Genomic DNA, 17,727 nt, shown 5'->3' with positions numbered 1-17,727 from the left:
CCATATCCGGATCAGAACTCTGCAGCTCCCACTCTGGCCCCCTCACTCGCCAGTGGGAACCCAACCCAGCCAGGGTGTCCCCTTAGCTCCCCAACCAGGCCTGTTCCCAGCTATAGATCGATTGTGTCCCAGTGGTTGCTCTGACCCAGCTTAGTATAGCTCCTCACCTGTCTTGGCCTTTGCCTTAGATGCTGTAACCTGGCCTGACCCGGCCTGCCCCATGTCCTGATTTTCGCTGGCGGGTGATGGAACCTGGCCCTGCTCAGTCTATCCCATCCCTGGCTCATGCAGACCAGTAGGTGTAAGAGCCTAGCTCAGCATGACCTATGCTCCAGCCTGATTTCTGTTCTTGCTGGTGAGCTAAGGTCTGTTCAGCCCTGCACGGTCTACCCCCTTCCATAACCAACCTGCACATTAGCCAATAGTTGGAGCTACTTTGCCCAGCTTGTCCAACTCCCAGGCCTGGACCATGTGATCATCAGTGAGAGTTACCACCCACTAGAGGAGTTTCCCAAGTTCCCCCACTTGACCCACTCCCAGACCCAGATCTCATTCATGCCAACGGGTGTTAGGCCAGTGCCCAGCATGGTTTGGCCTTCCACCTTGGTCTTATATGAGCTGCTGAACGTTGCAACCAGGCCCACCCCACACCCTGTTTTAGGATGCACATGCTGGTGCTGCAGCCTGGACTTGCCCAGACTGTTGTCAGTCCCTTTATCCGTGAGTGATGGCAGGTTCCATGGTCACACCTAGCTCAGCCCATCACCACTCAACTCTTGAGCTAACTAGTGGTTTTGGTCCGTACATAACACCACAGAATCTACCCCTGGACCTGGTTCTCTCATGTGCTGGTTAGTGTTATGGCTCTGCCTAATGTGACCCGTCCCCTGATCTGACATTCTGTCAGGTACTAGCATCTAGCCCTACTAGCCAGGACCCCAGCCTTAGCTTTCACATGGACTGGCATGTGGTAGTCAGTCTTGTTTGGTGGTAACAAATCCTACAGGGATCACATGTAGGCTGGTGTATCAATCTGACCCATACAGATCGTCCTGTCTTTCTCCTCCAAACCACCAGGTCTCAGTCCCCTCACTTACCTGCAAGTACAGTGACCCTGTTGCTGGGAGTCCCTCAGGATTAATTCCTTACCTACAGGCATAGTGGCCTCATTCATGGACATACCTAGGCAGCAATTCCACACCCCCAAGACCCAAGAGATCACCACCAGGAGGCCAGCAGGTGGAGCCTGGTGCCAATTGGCGCACTGGCCACCCAAAAGCCCAGGACTTGCTCACCGCATGGCAGTGGTGGCTGTGACTAGGGCCCCAAGCATTGAGTCTGACCTGGGTTGGGTACTCCCAGCAACCTCTAGGCTTCTGGAAGCTCTCTGCACCCAGGCCCTGAGGTCAAACTCCCCTTGGACCCTCCACTGCGCAACGTTGTGGCCGACTGCTCCACTTCTGATCCAGCTCCCCGCACATGCAGCTGGGAAAGCAGCAGAAGATGGCTGGGGTCCTTGGACCTCTCCACCCATGGGGGAGACTTGGAAGAAGTTCTTGGCTGTCACAGCCATTTGGGAGTGAACCAGTGAATGGAAGGTCTCTCTCTTTCTCCCGCTCTCTCTTTTGATTTTGCTATGCTTCCAAGCAATAAAGATATACATCCTAAAAAAAAAAAAAAAAAAGAGCCTCAGGCTTGTTTATTGCTGGAATTTTCCACTTCATCTTTTACATAGAGTAAATGAAACTGTGGAAAGTTAAGTACAAGGGGTAGAGAGCTGGCCTTCTCTACTTTGTCTCTTCTCCAGCTCCAACAAGGACATAGCTTTTTCTTGGCTTTCTCACTGTTACATGTGCCTGTGACCTGTGCCCCACACATGATGGACAAGCTGCAGGTGCCAGTTGCTGTGCACGCTGGGGGACAGAGAGGTGGGTAGAGGCAGTGGGGCGGGTGAGCTGTGCCTGCTGAAGGAGACACATGTGCGGCTACACGCTCGCACACACAAACATGCACAAACACGTATGAACACGCATGCACACACATGTGCACACATATACATGATGTGTGCACAAGGCCTGCAGCTGAAGCTGCCCTTGGTCCAACAGGGGCCTAGACAAAACCCTGCCCAGCCACTTGCGGGGGCAAACTTGCTACCCAGGAACCTCCCAACCCATCCCAGCAGCAGCAGCAGCTACTGTGGTTCCCCCAACCCACTCCTAGCAGGCCCAGGCCCATCTTGCCACTTCCCTGGGTTCAAAGGACAAACTTCCGGCAGCTGGGCCTCCGGCAACACCAGGAGCAGCCTCTCCAGCGACAGCCCAGCTGCACACCTGTCCTGCGTCCCTCACCTGGCCCAGCCAGGGTGCGCCTGCCCCACCCTGCCCCACCAAGCCCTAGAGGAGCCTGAGGTCTAATGTGGGGCCAGCCAGCCCCCACTCCTACCCGCCCACCCAGTTAAAGCAGAAGCAGGCAGGGGTGCTCCCCATTCAGCCTCACCCTGGCCTGGGCAGTTATCTCCCAGACAGCCTGCCCCTAGCCCATGGAGCCCCATGAGTGCTGGCCTGCTGCAGCCCCTCCAGCCCAGCTCAGCGTGGCTGCCTTTCCCGACAAAGATCGATAGAAAACCTTTTATCTCCTTCCTCGCTCTCAAGCCCAGAGCAGAGCTGTTACTATGGTGACCCTCCAGCTCGGCTCCTCCCCCCCCCCCCCACGGCAGGCTCTGTCCACCCACCCTGCTGTTTGCTTTGTGGCCTTGTGGGCCTTCCCCCTAGACTTACTGCTCCCCTGCCTTTGCTGCCAGGATGACCACCCTGCCCTGTAGACCCACCGGCTTCTCTGCCTCTTCTCTTTTTAAAGATTCATTTGGGCCCAGCGCGGCGGCCTAGCGGCTAAACTCCTTACCTTGAACGTGCCAGGATCCCATATGGGTGCTGGTTCTAATCCCGGCAGCTCCACTTCCCATCCAGCTTGTGGCTTGTAGCCTGGGAAAGCAGTTGAGGATGGCCCAAGGCCTTGGGATCCTGCACCCACGTGGGAGACCTGGAGGAAGTTCCTGGCTCCTGCCTTTGGAACGGAGCAACCCCGGCTATTGGGGTCACTTTGGGTATGAATCATCAGATGGAAGATCTTCCTCTCTGTCTCTCCTCTCTGTACATCTGACTTTGCGATAAAAATAAACAAATCTTTAAAAAAAAATAAAGATTCATTTGAAAGACTGCCAGAGTGTGAGACTCAGACAGGCAGTGATAGAGAGAGAGATCTTTTATCTGCTGGGTCACTCTCCCACAAGGCTGGCGGAAAACAGGAACCCAGAGCTCCATCTGAGGCTCCCACGCTTAGCTGCATCTTCCTGACTTGGGGTTTGAGCGCTGGTTTCACTCAGCTCTGGCTGCCTGTTGTGCAGACCTGTGGGCTGGATGGAGTTCCTGATTCCTGGCTTCAGGCCTGTGGAGGGCAGTGTGGTATGCAGGGAGGGAGCCAGGAGTTAGAGCAAATAAATAACTTGTATCTGTTTAGAAAAAGAGTTATTTTATTTGAAAGGCAGAGTTATAGAGAGGAAGAGGAGAGAGAGAGAGAGAGAGAGAGAGAGAGAGAGAGAGAGAGAGAGAAATCTTCTGTATGCTGTTTCACTCTCCAGATGACCACAAAGGCCCGGGCTGGGCCCTCTGGGTCCCCAGTGTGGGCATAGGGGTCTAGGCACTTGGGCCATCCACCACTGCTTTCCTATACACATCAGCAGGGAGCTGGGTGCAAACTGGAGCAGCGGGGATTCCAACTGGTGTCCATATGGGATGTGGGTGTCTCAGGCAGAGGCTTCACCTGAAAATGCCAGCTCCAATAACCTTTCGATGAAAACCAGAGACCCAGCACCTGGAGCAAGAGATACTGGTTTGGAAGAGCAGGTGACGGCTGTCCTCCCGGGGGGTGGCACTGCCCTGGATGGTGATAGCGAGGAAGGAGAGGGAGGTGGGGATGCTCAGAGTCCACAGGAGACCTGCCAGTCATTCTTGGAGGGTAGAATGGGCCAAGAAGAATGGGCCCAGGACATGCTCTGTGTAGAGGGAGCATGGGGGCTCAGGGCCATAGGCCAGACACTGGTTCAAAGGTCATGGTCAGTGGGTGTCCGGGGAGGATAAAAGAACAAGAGCACCTGGACAGGGGAGAGTGAGGAGAGACGGGGGGAGGTGGGGTGGGGTAGTGCCCCAGGTAAGAGGGATAACCTGTGCAACCACTGAGCACCTACTGTATGCCAGGGACTGTGCCAAGAGCTCCCCAAGCTATGTGCCATTGTCTCCTCGTCCCTCCCCCTCCAGCGCTCACGTGGCGCACAGCAGGGCCAGAGGGGAAGGCTGGGTGCCGGGCAGGGGGAGGGCAGGGCACGGTTCTCACATAAACAGGAGCGACAGGGACACTGGTCCAGGCCTGCTTGCGTCATGCTCTTCTATTGATCGTCACAGAGAAGGAAATCTGGGTTCCATTAGCAGCCAAGCGCTTTTTTTTTTCCAGTTGCTGGTCACAACGACAACAGCAAAATCCGCAGGGTCCCTGAGTGTGGCAACTCTGGCCCCTCCAGCTCAGGATGACCTGAGGCTGCTCCAAGTCCTGCAAGGCCGGGGGTGCAGGGGGACGGGGGTGCAGGGGGACAGGGGTGCAGGGGGACAGGGGTGCAGGGGACGGGGGTGCAGGGGACAGGGGTGCAGAGGGCAGGGATGCAGGAGTTAGGGTGCAGGGGTGTAGGGGGCAGGGGTGCAAGAGGGAGGGTTACAGGGTACAGGGGGCAGGGGTCTGTGCTCAACTATATTGGAGCAGATTCCTAGTGGGTCTGTGCTTTAAGGCTGATTGATTTGAAAGGTTGAGTGGCAGAGAAAGAGAATTTTCCATTCCGTGGTTCGTTCTCCAAACAGCCACAATAGCAAATCTAAAGCCAAGAGCCTGCAGTTTCCTCTGGATAGGAAGTAGAGCAGCGAGGACTCAAACTGGCATCCACATGTGACGCCAGCACTGCGGGTGGCGGCTTTACCCACAAAGCTACAACTACACTCTGCAGTTCTGACTTCTTGGGCTCACAGCGGCGGTTGTGGGGTGGTCATCTGAACCTTGAATCCAGCCAAAGGCCAAGGGCTCCAGTTTCAGGCTCAGCTGGATCCAGGCACTCAGATGATGCACACCTATGTGTCCGTCAACACAACCTTTCTGCATGTCAGCCTCCTTCATGAGCTTTATCCAACCCTGCAGGTTCCGGCAAAACACCCCAGGAGCTTGGGTGGGCAAGTGGGGCAGCGGAGGGGGCAGAAGGGGCGCTGGATAATCACTGCCTCCTGCCTTGAACCACATGGGATGGGAATGGGACAGGTGGATGCCACAGGAAAATCGGGGCATGATTACCACCAAAAGACTGGGTGTTGGGTAGAGCCATGTCCAGTCCTGATGCCCTTCTACTGCTGGAAGCTTGGGCGCCACTGCTGCGCCGATGTGAGGGGCTCCGGGGACCGAACGCTGTTTAACCTGGGTGGATTTGCTGCTGCCCCGGGCTCTGCTTACTGTCAGCATCTCAGGCCCCCTTTCCCATCAGTTTGCAGTCTGTTTACCTCAAGAAGCCTGTGTTAGATGGGGGACAGGAAGGAGGAGGACGGATAGATGGATAAATGGACAGAGGGAGGGAGGAAGAGGAGGGGGCTGGAACTCGCCCCATTGTCACGCTCCAATCCCCTCACCTTGTTTGCAGGAAGTCCCAGCGTCTCTCCTTGTCCCTCTTACAGGCAACTTACAGTCTGCTCCCCTCTTACAGGCACCCGCCTTCCTGCCCAGGGTTCCAGGCACGCGCAAGACCTGTGTGAGACACAGCTCGGGTCCCAATGCCCTGGGATCCCCTGGGATCCCCGGGGGAATGCGGCGTGGAGGAGCAGCAGTGGGCCTGCTCAAGGGTTCACTCATGGCTAGGCTTGGCCTGTGGACAAACAGGAGGCTCAGGAAGGGCAGAGGAGGTGCCCAGCTAGGGTCGCAGGTAGGCCTGGCTGGCACTGTGTCCCCTCCCCTGCTGCCATGTTACCAAGCTCCCTGACAACTACTGTATCTCCCGCTACTATCCTTTGATTCCTCGCCTTACCACATGCAGGCAGTGCACACAGTAGGTGCTAAAGAAATGCTGCACCCTACCCTCTGCAGTGGAGAGCCCCTGGGGTGTGCGTGTGTGTGTGTGCGTGGCCTCACCTTCTCAATTTCCTCCTTTGGACAGGGGCCACTGACTAAAGCCTACCAGTTCCATGCTAAGCCTGGCTGCATCTTCCCGTCCCGCCCCCACCAGGGCAGGGAGCAAGGCCTTATCCTGACACACAGCAGTTCCCACCCCTGCCCCTCTTTTCCCAGCCTTTCCACCGCTGGGGTCTGTCTCCCAGAGGCCGGAAACATCACCTCCTCTTGACCTCGGAGAGAAAACCCAGAGGAAGTTCAAGCCGCAGAGAAGCCAAGCTGGGGAGGAAGGCATCTCAAAAGCCGGGGCCTGCTGGTGGAGGGGCCAGCCAGGTGACTAAAGGGGTCTAGAACAATGGACAGGGCTGGCCCCACCCCTGGGGGAACGCAGGGTCTCTAAAGGTATTTTAACTTCAGAATTTTCTGTTTGCTTTCCAATCAAAGCAAACCCAGAGCTTGGATTTGACCTCTTAGCTGCAAGTCTGGGTTTCTTTCCTTCCTTCCTTCCTGGGTTTTTTTTTTTTTTTTTTTTTTTTTTTTTTAAGATGCCTTTATTTGAAAGACTGAGCTACACAAAGAGGGAGAGAGGGGAGAGAGATTCCATCTGGTGGCTCATTCCCCAATTGGAGGTGACAGCCAGGGCTGGGCCAGGCTGAAGCCTGGAGCCAGGAGTTCCATCTGGGTCTCCCGTGTGGGTTCAGGGGCATTAGCAGCGAGCTGGACAGGGAAGTGGAGCAACCGGGACTTGAACCACAGTGGACACAGGGCGCAGTCGGGCTCCCCTGCCTCAGTCTTTGCATTTCTGAAATGGCAGCATTCAGGTCATGTAAGGTCTGGACAGCTCACAAAGGTCTCCACTCACTCCCCCTCCACGCCTCACCCCCAAATCAGTCCATCGTGGTCACTCAGGTCCTCAGCCAAAGTCAGAGGGTCCCGGAGGGGGGAAGGGAGGAGCCACAACAACAGGAAGGATTTGTGGCTGGCCTCTCCACCTCCTTCCTGGGGCGACAGCAAGGGGTCACGGCCAAGACGGCACAGCTGGCCACACCACCTGACCTTGAGCCAGCCGACAAGGATGCTAATGCTGGCCTCTGTGGAATCCAGCAGCCACACTCTCACCAATTCCAGTGAATTCCAAAACAAACCCGGGAAGTGACAGGGCACCAATCGCAAAGCTGGGAAAAGGGCATTGGGGATGTGGGATTCTGGGTTGGGGGTTAGCTTCAGAGACCAGACCGCCTCCACTATTGAGGGGGAGCAGAAGGCCCTTAGGGACCCCTCTTCTGTCTCCCACCAAGCTGTCCAGTGTTGGGTCTCCCCAAGAGCAGATTGAGGCACCGCAGGGAGGGTAGGAGGCCAGGCTGGAAGGTCACTGAGTGGACAGAGGGCCCTTCCACTCACCTAGCATCTTGTTTTATGTCTTTAAAACGTTATTTATTTATCTGAAAGGCTGAGTCTCTGTCTGCTCTTCACTTCTCTGGCTGGTCATGACGGTGGCAGCTGGGTCAACGCCAAGCCGCCATCTGGGCCTCCCATGTGGGTATAGGGACCCTAGCATGTGGGCCGTCTTGCACTGTCTTCTCAGGCATGTGAGCTGGGAGCTGGATAGCAAGTGGAGCAGCCAGGACTCGAACCAGCGCCCACAGGGGAGGCTGGGCATCCCCTATCCTGGTATAACACGCGGCACCAGGACACCAGAATCCCATCACATAGCATGCCACCCTGAACCAATGCAGTCGCAACTGCTATGCCCACTCTACGGACAGATGCACAGAGGCACGAGCCCCCAGGCGCCCAGCTGTGACTACCCCCACAGATGCTGAGCTGGGAAGAGCAGTACCTGCTGTGACAACAGCTCTTCACAGAGCCCCGGCTCCCAGTGCATGCTGCCCTGGATGGACGTGGCCAGGCAAGGCAAGATCAGCTGATCTGAAGCCAGGAGCCAGGAGCTTCTTCCGGTCTCCCACGTGGGTGCAGGGTCCCAAGGCTTTGGGTCATCCTTGACTGCTTTCCCAGGCCACAGGCAGGGAGCTGGATGGGAAGTGGAGACGCTGGGACCAGAACCGCAGCCATATGGGATCCTGGGGCGCTTTCAAGGTGAGGACTTTAGCCGCTAGGCCACGCCCCCGGGCCCTCAAGCTTTGCCTTTCAAGTCTTTCCTGCCTCAGGCCCTTTGCACCTGGTGTGTTTGCGACGTGTGCTGGTCCTCAGGCTGCAGCCCCCACCCCAGTGTGTGTGCGTCCTTCGTGTTACAGACCCCCTCTCATCCCTTACTCCAGCAGCTAATTTTCTTCCCAGAACTCTTAAAATGATTTTCCTCGTGGACCTAAGCATTTGATGGCCAGCTCTCCGTCCTACCACAGCAGCGGGGACCCCCGTCGGGCTTGCTGATCCCCACCCAACATGCAATCAGGTAGCTGCCAGGTGCCCTAGTCCATCAACAAGACGCTGAGTGTCCAGCCCTAGGAGTCTTGAACTCTAAACGATGCTGAAACTCTGCAGAAGCGGTTTGCAGCTGGGCTCGACGAAGTGGTGCACCGTGACCCTGCCGGGTCAGGGCCTCCTCCTCCGGGTCACCCCAACCCCAAGCGGGGCCGACCCGCGCGGAAGGGGTGGGGGGGACGTCGTGGGGTGCACGGGCCGCCAGAGGGTGCTGTCGGGGCGCGCACGGCCCACCTGGCGCCCGGGGCCGCGAGCAGGCGAGCGAGCGAGCGAGCGCCAGCCAGGCCGCCCGCCCGGGAACTTTTTTCCTCGCGCTCTCGCTCTCCCGCTCCCCCCGCGCGGCGCCCGCCCGCTCTTCCTGTGCCGAGGGGATCGCATTTCCCCGCGGCAGCCGCGGCCACCAGGCAGGCCCCGCCGGCCGCGCGCCCCCTCCCTGGCCCGGCCCCGCGCCCCCGGGCGCCGCCCCCGCCCCGCCGCGGGGCCGCGAGAGGCGAGTTGGGGAGCGAGGCGGCGGCGAGGGCGAGAGGCGAGCCGAGCAGGCCGCCCTGGCCGCGGCCCGAGCGCCGGCGCGAGGAGGAGGAGGAGGAGGAGGAGGAGGAGGGGGCGCCGCGGCCCACCTCCTTCCTGCCTGGCCGCGGGCCGGCCGGGCCGCCGCGCCCTGACCCCCATGGCCGCCCGGGCCTGCGGGCCGCGACGTCGCCGCGCCCGAGCCGGGGGCCCCGAGTGAGCGGCAGCGCGGAGGTGAGCAGCGGGGGCGCCTGGCCGTGGAGGGGGATGGGGGGCCAGCGGGGGAGGTCCTCGCTTTGTGTGCCGACGGAGTGCCCGGGGTCACCGGCTGGCCGTTCGGGGCGCCTGCAGGGTCGGGGCGTCCTCGGCGCGGGTCAGGGGCTGCGGGAGGACCTGGCCCGGCCGGCTGGGGACGGCGGAGCGGCGGTGGTGCGGCGGGGGAGGGGTAGCGGCGCGCGGACAGGGGGCGAGGGTGGCGAGGGCCCCTTGTGCGCCGAGGCGCGGCGTGGGGACGCGGGGGACAGTGGTGCGGCTCCACGGGGGACGCGAGGGGACGCGAGGGGAGCTTTGTGAGCGCGGCGGGTGCGCAGGGGAGGCGTGGGGAGCGACTCCTCCGTGCGTGACTGGGGCTGGCTCGGTCCACGCGTGGGAGTAGCAGCTGTGGCGAGACGGGTGCGCGGGGCTCCCGGCGGCGGCGTCCTGTCTCCCGGAGCCTGTGCACAGGCCTCACAGCCGGAAAGCAAGCGGAGGGCCGTCCGCACGCACCCCGGGGTGCCCGGCGGTGGCCGAGGAGCGCAAGGCCCCGCGGCGGTGACGTCACAGGCAGTCCCCTGCACCCACCCACTCACCCCGGTGGGGTCCCGCAGACCAGCGGCGCCTTCACAGGCTGCGTCCCTAATCCCCCCCCAACGCACACTCGCTCCCTGGAGGAAGAGACGCGGGGAGCCAGACGTGGGGGAGGGGGTGCTGACCGCAGCCGGGGGAGCGAAGGGCTGGCAGGGCGCAAGGGGTGACATTTGGAGTTTGGGTCACGCCGCCCGGGGTGGGGGGCCGCGGAGGGAAGCGAAACAGCAGCCAGGCCCGAGGCCCGCGTTGCGGCCTGGGCTCGTCTTCCTGGGGCGTGCGTTGTCCCAGCCAGCGGTTCCTGGGGCTGGAGGGGAGGGTCCCCGGAGCAGGGCCCTCACCCTCGGGGCAGGGGAGGGATGGCGGCGCGCTGCGGGGACCTGAGCCTGAGGGCGCTGAATGGATCAAAGCGGGCTAACAATGCGCGGTGGGGGGCTGGGGGAAGGGAGGCCGCACCCCCCAGTGGCGGACCCAGGCGCACGCTGCCCCTGCACCCGTGCTGGTGCTGCTGGGGGGTCCCCTCCCCTCTCTTTCCCTGTCCCTCCCGCGGGGCGTGCAGCGTGTGGAGAACTCGGGTACTCCATCTGGTTGCAATCCTGTGTCTCTTGCCGGCTGCGGGGCTGTGAAGACCTCCGCTGACGTCAGAGCGAGGGAATTACTTCTTTTTATTTTATCTTTTTTTTTTTCTTCTTCTTCTTTTGGTTGTCTTGCTATTCTGGCGAGAGAGCTGGGAGGTGGAGGTGCCAGCGCCATGGCACCCCCCTCCCCGCTGCCATTCCCTTGCCGTGGGGTGGGGTGGGGCTCTGCCTGCCTTGTATTCTTCAATAGAACCGCCCTGCTGGGGGTTCTGCTCGGGTGGGCGGCCCCTCCCCAGCTCCTGACCACAGCTGCGGTTCCATTGCAGCCCCCAGCCCCCTGGGCAGTGGACTGGGCCAGTCTGGTCTCAGAAGCAAAGCCCAGCCAGGGTGATCTTGCCCACCCTCTGTCTGACACCCCTCCTCACCCCACCGGGCCTGAGACCCTGCAGGCAAGGGGCCCCCTCTGTATCCTCCTCAGCACACCACCCTCCCCTCGCCTTTGTGCTGTTCACACTCCCTACATGGAAAATGGAAGTTAGGGTAAGCACCTTCTATGTCTGCTGGTCTCTGTGTTTTGGAAGAAAACTCCCTGGGAGTTAGCTCCTGTGCCTGAGGAGGGTAGTGGAAGCTGGCTACCGAGGGGCAGTGGTGTAGCCTGCTAAGCTGCCACCTGAAGCGCTAGCATCCCTTAGGAATGCCAGTTCATGTCCCAAGTGCTCCACTTTCTAATCCAGCTGCCTGCTAACACTCCTGGGAAAGCTGTGGTGGACAGCCTGAGTGCTTGGACCCCTGCACCTGCGTGGGAGACCTGATGGGGCTCTGGGTTCCTGGCTTCAGCCTGGCCCAGACCCGGCTGTTGGAAGTATTTCAGAAGTGGAGCAGGAAATCTCTCTTTCCCTCTGTTTCTCCCTGTCATTCTACCTTTCACATAAATACTTGGGGGAAAAAAAAGTTGACTGGTGTGCCCCACTAGCTCAGTTTGACAGTCTGCTCATGGGTTGTGCTCAGAGTGTGAAGAACAGGCCGGGGTCGTCTGCTGTTGACTCCTTCCTGCAGGCTTAGAGCACCCACTCGTGTCCTGTCCGTAACGAGGAGAGTGGCACATGGCTGTGGCCTCATCGGGACCTGTGCAGGCAACCGGGAGGCAGGCCTGCTCCCGTGGCACTCTGCCTACAGGGGCAATGCCAGCCCCTGACTGTGTGCTTCCCAGGCTGGGTAGGGAGGGGGCGCAAGGTGAAGTGTGGCAGGGTGAGGCTGCTCCATCGTTTCTCCCTCTTGGTGCTTCAGTATCCCCGGCAGGGGCTGTGGGGAGGACAGCTGCCATGCCCCAGGGGGTGTGATGGAGATGTGAGGAGTTGATACAGCTCGGGCCTTGCCCCATCTTTATTGCTGCTGCTACGATTTTATTGTTATTGCTGTTTTATTGCCATGCAGGCTCATGGTGCTACCTCATTGCTTTCTTCTTTTTTTTTTTTTTAAGTAATTATGTGAGGGTGGTTGGCACAGGTAAGCCACCATCTGTACTGCTAACATCCCTTGCCGGTGCCAGTTGGAGTCCCGGCTGCTCTGTTTCCAATCCAGCTCCCTGCTAATATGCCTGGGAAAGCAGCAGAAGTTAGCCGGGGTGCTTGGAGTCCCCGCATGCATGTGGGCGCAATGTGACTGGAGCTCCTGGCTCCTCGTTTTGGCTTGACCGTTGCGGCCATCTGGGGAGTGAACCAGCAGACATTAGATCTGTCTCTCCTTTTCTCTTTGTAATTCTGTCTTTCAAATACATAAATAACATTTTTAAAGATTTATTTTGATTGCAAAGTCAGATATATATGGAAAAGAGGAGAAATAGAGAGAAAGATCTTCCATCCGATGATTCATTCCCCAAGCGGCCACAATGGCCGGTGCTGCGCTGATCCGAAGCCAGGAGCTCTTCTGGGTCTCCCACACGGGTGCAGCCCAAGGCTTTGGGCTGTCCTTGACTGCCTTCCCAGGCCACAAGCTGGATGGGAAGCGGGGCCGCCAGGATTAGAACCGGTACCCGTATGGGATCCCGGCATGTTCAAGGCGAGGACTTTAGCTGCTAGGATACCATGCAGGGCCCATACATAATTTTTTTAAAGATTTATTTATTTTTATTGGAAAGGCTGATATACAGAGAATAGGAGAGACAGGAAGATCTTCCGTCCGATGATTCACTCCCCAAGTGGCTACAACAGCCGGTGCTGTGCCAATTCAAAGCGAGGAGCCAGGAACTTCCTCTGGATCTCCCACGCGGGTGCAGGGTCCCAAAGCTTTTTTTTCCTCGACTGCTTTCCCAGGCCACAAGCAGTGAGCTGAATGGGAACCGGCACCCATATGGGATCCCGGCGGGTTCAAGGCAAGGACTTTAACTGCTGCACTATCATGATGGGCCCCATAAATACTTTTTTAAGATGACTTGAGAGAAGTAGTGCCCACTGCTGGTGAAATCCCCAGTACCCGCAGAGCCAGGGGGTAGAAACAAGCCTGGAACTCAATCCAGGAGTTCCATGTGGTGGCAGGAGCGCAGTTGAGGAACTGCTGGAAGTCTACACTAGCAGGAGGCTGGATGGGGGGCTGCAGCTGGGAGCCGACTGCCTGATGCCGTGCCCCCTGCCTCCCGTTCCACAGCTGTCCATGGCCTGGCGCGTGCAGAGTGTCCCAGTGAGCGCTGGGCCCAGGGAGGACGGACTATCCTGGGTACCCAGTGTTGGCAGGAGCATGCACTTTATGCTAGGGTCTAACTTACCTCCTGCCTCACCTGATGTCAAAGGCCATGGCCAGAGCTGAGGATGGCCAAGAGTAGGTGCGTGGGGCAGGGGTGGGTGAGCCTGAGAAGGGAGCGAATGGAGGGGCTTCCTGGCCTAGAAGGAGCACCAGGAGTGATTGGGGGCTCCCAGAGGCCAGACTGTAGCCTTGCCCCCATCCCCTAGCTACTTCCATCCTGATGTTTCTAAGTCCCCCTCCCCCACTGCTTCCTCCAGGGACTCTTGTTGCCTGGGATGGGGGCGGGGGCGGTGCTGCCTTGGCCTTCCCACTCTGCTGGACCCTGTGGGGCAGTCCTGTCTCTTCCACTCCCAAGTCCCACACTCGGCATCCTTCACCTTCCGCCGCCCCCTTCTCCTATGACCTCCAGGTACAGAGTCATCCTCTGTGTCCGCACCCCAGGCCGGCCTGGGCGTTTATCACCGAGTCATCCTGATCAGTCATGTCCACGCATGAGTGTGTGCCTGCCTGCGGCTGGGGCGTCCAGGCCTGCAACAGCTTGTCATCTCCCTACCCCCCACCGTGTGCCAAGGGGTGGCATTCCTTCAGGGTCTCCCACCAGGGTGGCTGGAGCCCAGGCACTCTGCTGCTTTCCCAGGCATATTAGCGAGCTAGATCGGAAGTGGCGCCGCCGGGACCTGAACCCTGGCATCCTGTATGGGATGTCAGGTGAGGTGGAGGAGGTGAGAACCCGGCATTGTTCGTCGCTGGGGCCCCTTTGATCGTCTGCCAGGACATGCCCTCAAGAGCTGTGAGAGCTCTGTGCTTTTACCCTGGCCCTGGTCTGGCTGAAGGCTGGGTGGGGGACTTAGCTCCCCCTATAACTGCTTCCTAAAGGGGCCAGAGGAGGGGCCTGGGAGTGGATGTGTGTGTGTGTGTGGTATGTGTGTCTGTGTGCATGCAGTGTGGTGTGTGTGGAGAGAAACTGGCTCTTCTTGTTTCTCCAGGGATCCACGAGAGAGGGGGGCTGTCCCTGGGAACTTGAGGTTGGAATGTGACAATAGGGAGTGGGGGGCAGGGATGAGACCGGGCCGCAGGTGCAGCCTGGCAAGGAGATGGGGTGCTGGTGTGCTTCCTGGGGTCTCATGAGGACACCCCATTCTCTGTGGGAGAGGGTGTGGGGTGCCAGCGTCTGGCAGTGCCCTTCGGGGTACTTGTTACCTCACCCTCACCCACGGATGAGCCCTGAGGAGTTCAGAGACAAGGTCCTGCAGGGAAGACCCCAGTGAGAAAGCCCCCAAGATCAATGGGTAAGGGGATAAGCGAACCTGGGAGGAGGTGAAAGGCCCTGGTGTTTTGGGGGGAGGGGTTTGGAGGTGAGGGTGCTGGGTAACAAGAATGTATCCTCCCGGTACCCCACCACCAGCCTTGGGTTTTCATACAGAAGTGTAGGGGCACTGGGTGGTCTGCTGGCTTGTCAGCTGTTGGTGGGATGGGGTTATGGGAGGGGTTAGACACTGGGCTGGGAGTCTGGGAGGGGTTTGTGCCCCTGTTTCTCTGTGGCAAAGATGGGCCCACTCCCAGGTTAAGCCACCACCTGCAGTGCATCCTATCTGGGCACTGACTCCATCCCAGCTGCTCTCTGCTAATGCACCAGGGAAGGTGGCAGAGGAGGACCCATGTGCTGGGCACCCATGAGGGAGAGCTGGAGTTCCAGTGGTCTCCCGGCTTTGGTCTGGCCACAGCACTCGGAGAGTGTCCCAGCAGGTGCAAGGTGACACTGCTGTGGCTGTTTTGTGATGTCCAAAGGGAGCCCTCAAGCGCTGGCTGTGGGGCAGGCAGGGTTTGTCCTGGTGCCAGCTGCCCTCTCCGTGTGAGGTCAGTCCGGGTTGCTGCGTGCGGGGTGCTGGGCTGTCGCTGCTAAGCACGGGGGCAGAGGCGTGGCGGTGCTGCTGGCTCCCTTGTCACCCTGCAGGAACATTTGCCACACAAGGGGTTGGGGCCTCTTGCTTTCTGCAGGGCTGGGAAGCAGGTGCTCTCACAGACGTGTGCCTTGTGACAAACCAAAGGGACTGTGCGCCTTGCCTGCGCAACCTCATTCACTGAGTCTTCTGTGAGTCCCGCGGATGCACCTGTTGTACGCTCGCCCGGGTGCCGGGAACATGGCTGGAACCGGATGCATGTGCACATGTGCATACACACTCATGCGTGCACACACGTGTGCATATATGTGTGCCCCACACACCTGTACATGCTCACACACTCACATGTACATGCACTCATACATGCATGCATACACACACCCACGTGTGCTCACACACTCACATGCGATCACACACACATGCATTTTGCACCTTGACCACCTGGGGTTCAGGTCTGAGCTTTCTACCACTTGCTGGCTCGGGTGGATAGACTTCAGTTTGCTCACCTGTCAGGTGGGAGGAGGGATGGCAGCCAGAAGTAGGCATCCATGCAGCTTAGCTTGTACGCGGAGTCTGCTGCATGGAGCCCAGCTCCTAGGATCAGAACTTGCTATTTCCTGTCTTGCTGGAACCTTTCTGACTCCCCTGCCCCATCTCACCCCATCCTGCCCCATCCTGTCCCACTCAGCCAGCAGGTTCCCTGCTGGGGAAGACAGACTGCATCGGCTTTCTTGTTACTGAAGCTTTATTTGCCTAGTGCTTTGGAAGGCAGAAGCAATGGGGACAAAGAGAGGCCATCATTACTCCCCAAATGGCCACGGCAGCCAGGCTGCCTGGTTCCAGGCCGGCTGGGGCCCAAGCCTTCAGGTCCCGCGGGCCATCCTCTGCTACTTTCCCTGGCACATTAGCAGGGAGCTAGATCCGAAGTGGGGCAGCTCAGGACTTGAACTGGTACCTAGAGTGGGATGCCAGCGTTGTAAATGAAGATGAAGCGCCAGCCCCTCTGTAGGAATGGACTGTGCTTGGCCCCTGGTGGGCTCTGGACACAGGAGAAAGCCGTTAGAGACCAGCCTCCTTGGGTGCCAGAGGCGGGTGTCTTAAAGTGCCTGAAATTCCTGGTGCCTCCCATTGCTTTATTTCTGAACCGTGGTCTCACGAGTACTAAGCTAATACTGCTTGGTAAATGCCCCCTAGGGTAATAATCGGGTTGCTGGGTTAGATGTACCTGCAAGATTTCTGTGGCTCCTGGGAGATGAGAAGCTGTGACTTCCTGCTAGTCTGGAAGGCTTGCAGATAGGCCCCATGGCAGTGTAGCAGCTGGGGCCAAGTCCCCCAACAGCTGGGGAGGGAATAAGAGCTGGCTCTTTCTGTCTGATGCTTGCCATCACTTTCATTGTTTGTTTGTTTAAGATTTAATTATTTGTATTTGAAAGGTGGATTTACAGAAAAGAGAGCTTGAGATCTTACATCTGCTGATTCACTCCCCAAATGGCCACAACGGCCAGAGGTGGGTCAGGCTGGAGCCAGGAGCTGCTTCTGGGTCTCCCAAGCCCTTGGGTCATCAACCTCTGCCTTCCCAGGCACATTAGCAGGGAGCCAGATGGGAAGTACAACAGCCGGGACTTGAAGTGGGCACCCATGGGATGCTGGCACCTCAAACTTCAGGTTAACTCATCTTGCCACCATACTGACTCCCCTCCCCCAGTTTTTGTTTTTTGGTCAACTCTCTAAGCTTATTTATTTAGTAGTTCTCCTTTTTATTTGGAAGGTGAGAGACAGGAATCTGTTGGTTTACCCCCCAAGCGCTTGTACCCATTGAGGCTGAGCCAGGCCTAAGTCTGATGCCAGGAGCTCAGTGTGGTCTGGATCCGCCCCCTGCTCCCCCCAGGTATGCAGGAGCTGGAAGGTGGAGCTGGGACTCCATCCCAGGCACCGCAGTATGGCACGGCGTCGTCGCAGGTGGCAATTTGGGATAAGAAACATGAAATCTCCATGTGATTATTGGAAGAAGTTGAAGTCCCCTGTTCTAGAAGAGAAAGCTTCTCATGCTCACTCATTTCAGGGGCCGCCGTGCCAGTGCCAGGGGTTCTGAATTGAGGGTGCAGTTTGGGTAGTGTTTGGAGGTTTTTTCTCCCCTTAAAGAATTGTTTATTTGAAAGGGCAGAGTTTGAGTCACAAAGGCAGCTCCTGCATCCACTGGTTTATTCAAACAGCTGTAATGGCAGGAGCAGGAGCCAGGAGCCTCATTCAGGTCTCCCACGTGGGTGCAGGGGCCCAAGGACTTGAGCAGTTCTCTGCTGCTTTCCCAGGCGCATGAACAGGGAGGTGGGCGGGGGAGGGGGGAGTGGAGCAGCCAGGACTGCATAGGCACCGAAATGGGATGCATGGGATGCGAGTGCCACAGTGCTGGTGCCTGGAGGCTCCTGTGGTTGTACCTGAAGAGGAAGCACTGGTCTTATGGCCAGGGATGCTGCACCAAGGAATGCACAGGACAGCTGGTAGGGGCAGGGTGGCGAAGCTGCCATGGC

The 17,727-nt window shown here is 58.6% G+C and overlaps 1 protein-coding gene across 1 annotated transcript in view; it reads left to right on the top strand.

The window, feature by feature from the left end:
- The first annotated feature begins 8,912 nt into the window (after positions 1–8,912).
- RAI1 (retinoic acid induced 1) overlaps positions 8,913–17,727 on the top strand; it is a 98,834-nt gene continuing 90,019 nt past the window's right edge. Inside the window, exon 1 of the mRNA XM_058675668.1 lies at positions 8,913–9,372. The gene's annotated coding sequence lies outside the window, so the exon portion shown is untranslated. The remainder of the gene's footprint in view (positions 9,373–17,727) is intronic.

The sequence above is a fragment of the Ochotona princeps genome, chromosome 17, assembly GCF_030435755.1.
Source record: "Ochotona princeps isolate mOchPri1 chromosome 17, mOchPri1.hap1, whole genome shotgun sequence".
NCBI classification, from domain to species: domain Eukaryota; kingdom Metazoa; phylum Chordata; class Mammalia; order Lagomorpha; family Ochotonidae; genus Ochotona; species Ochotona princeps.
This window is presented reverse-complemented; position numbering and strand designations above follow the sequence as displayed.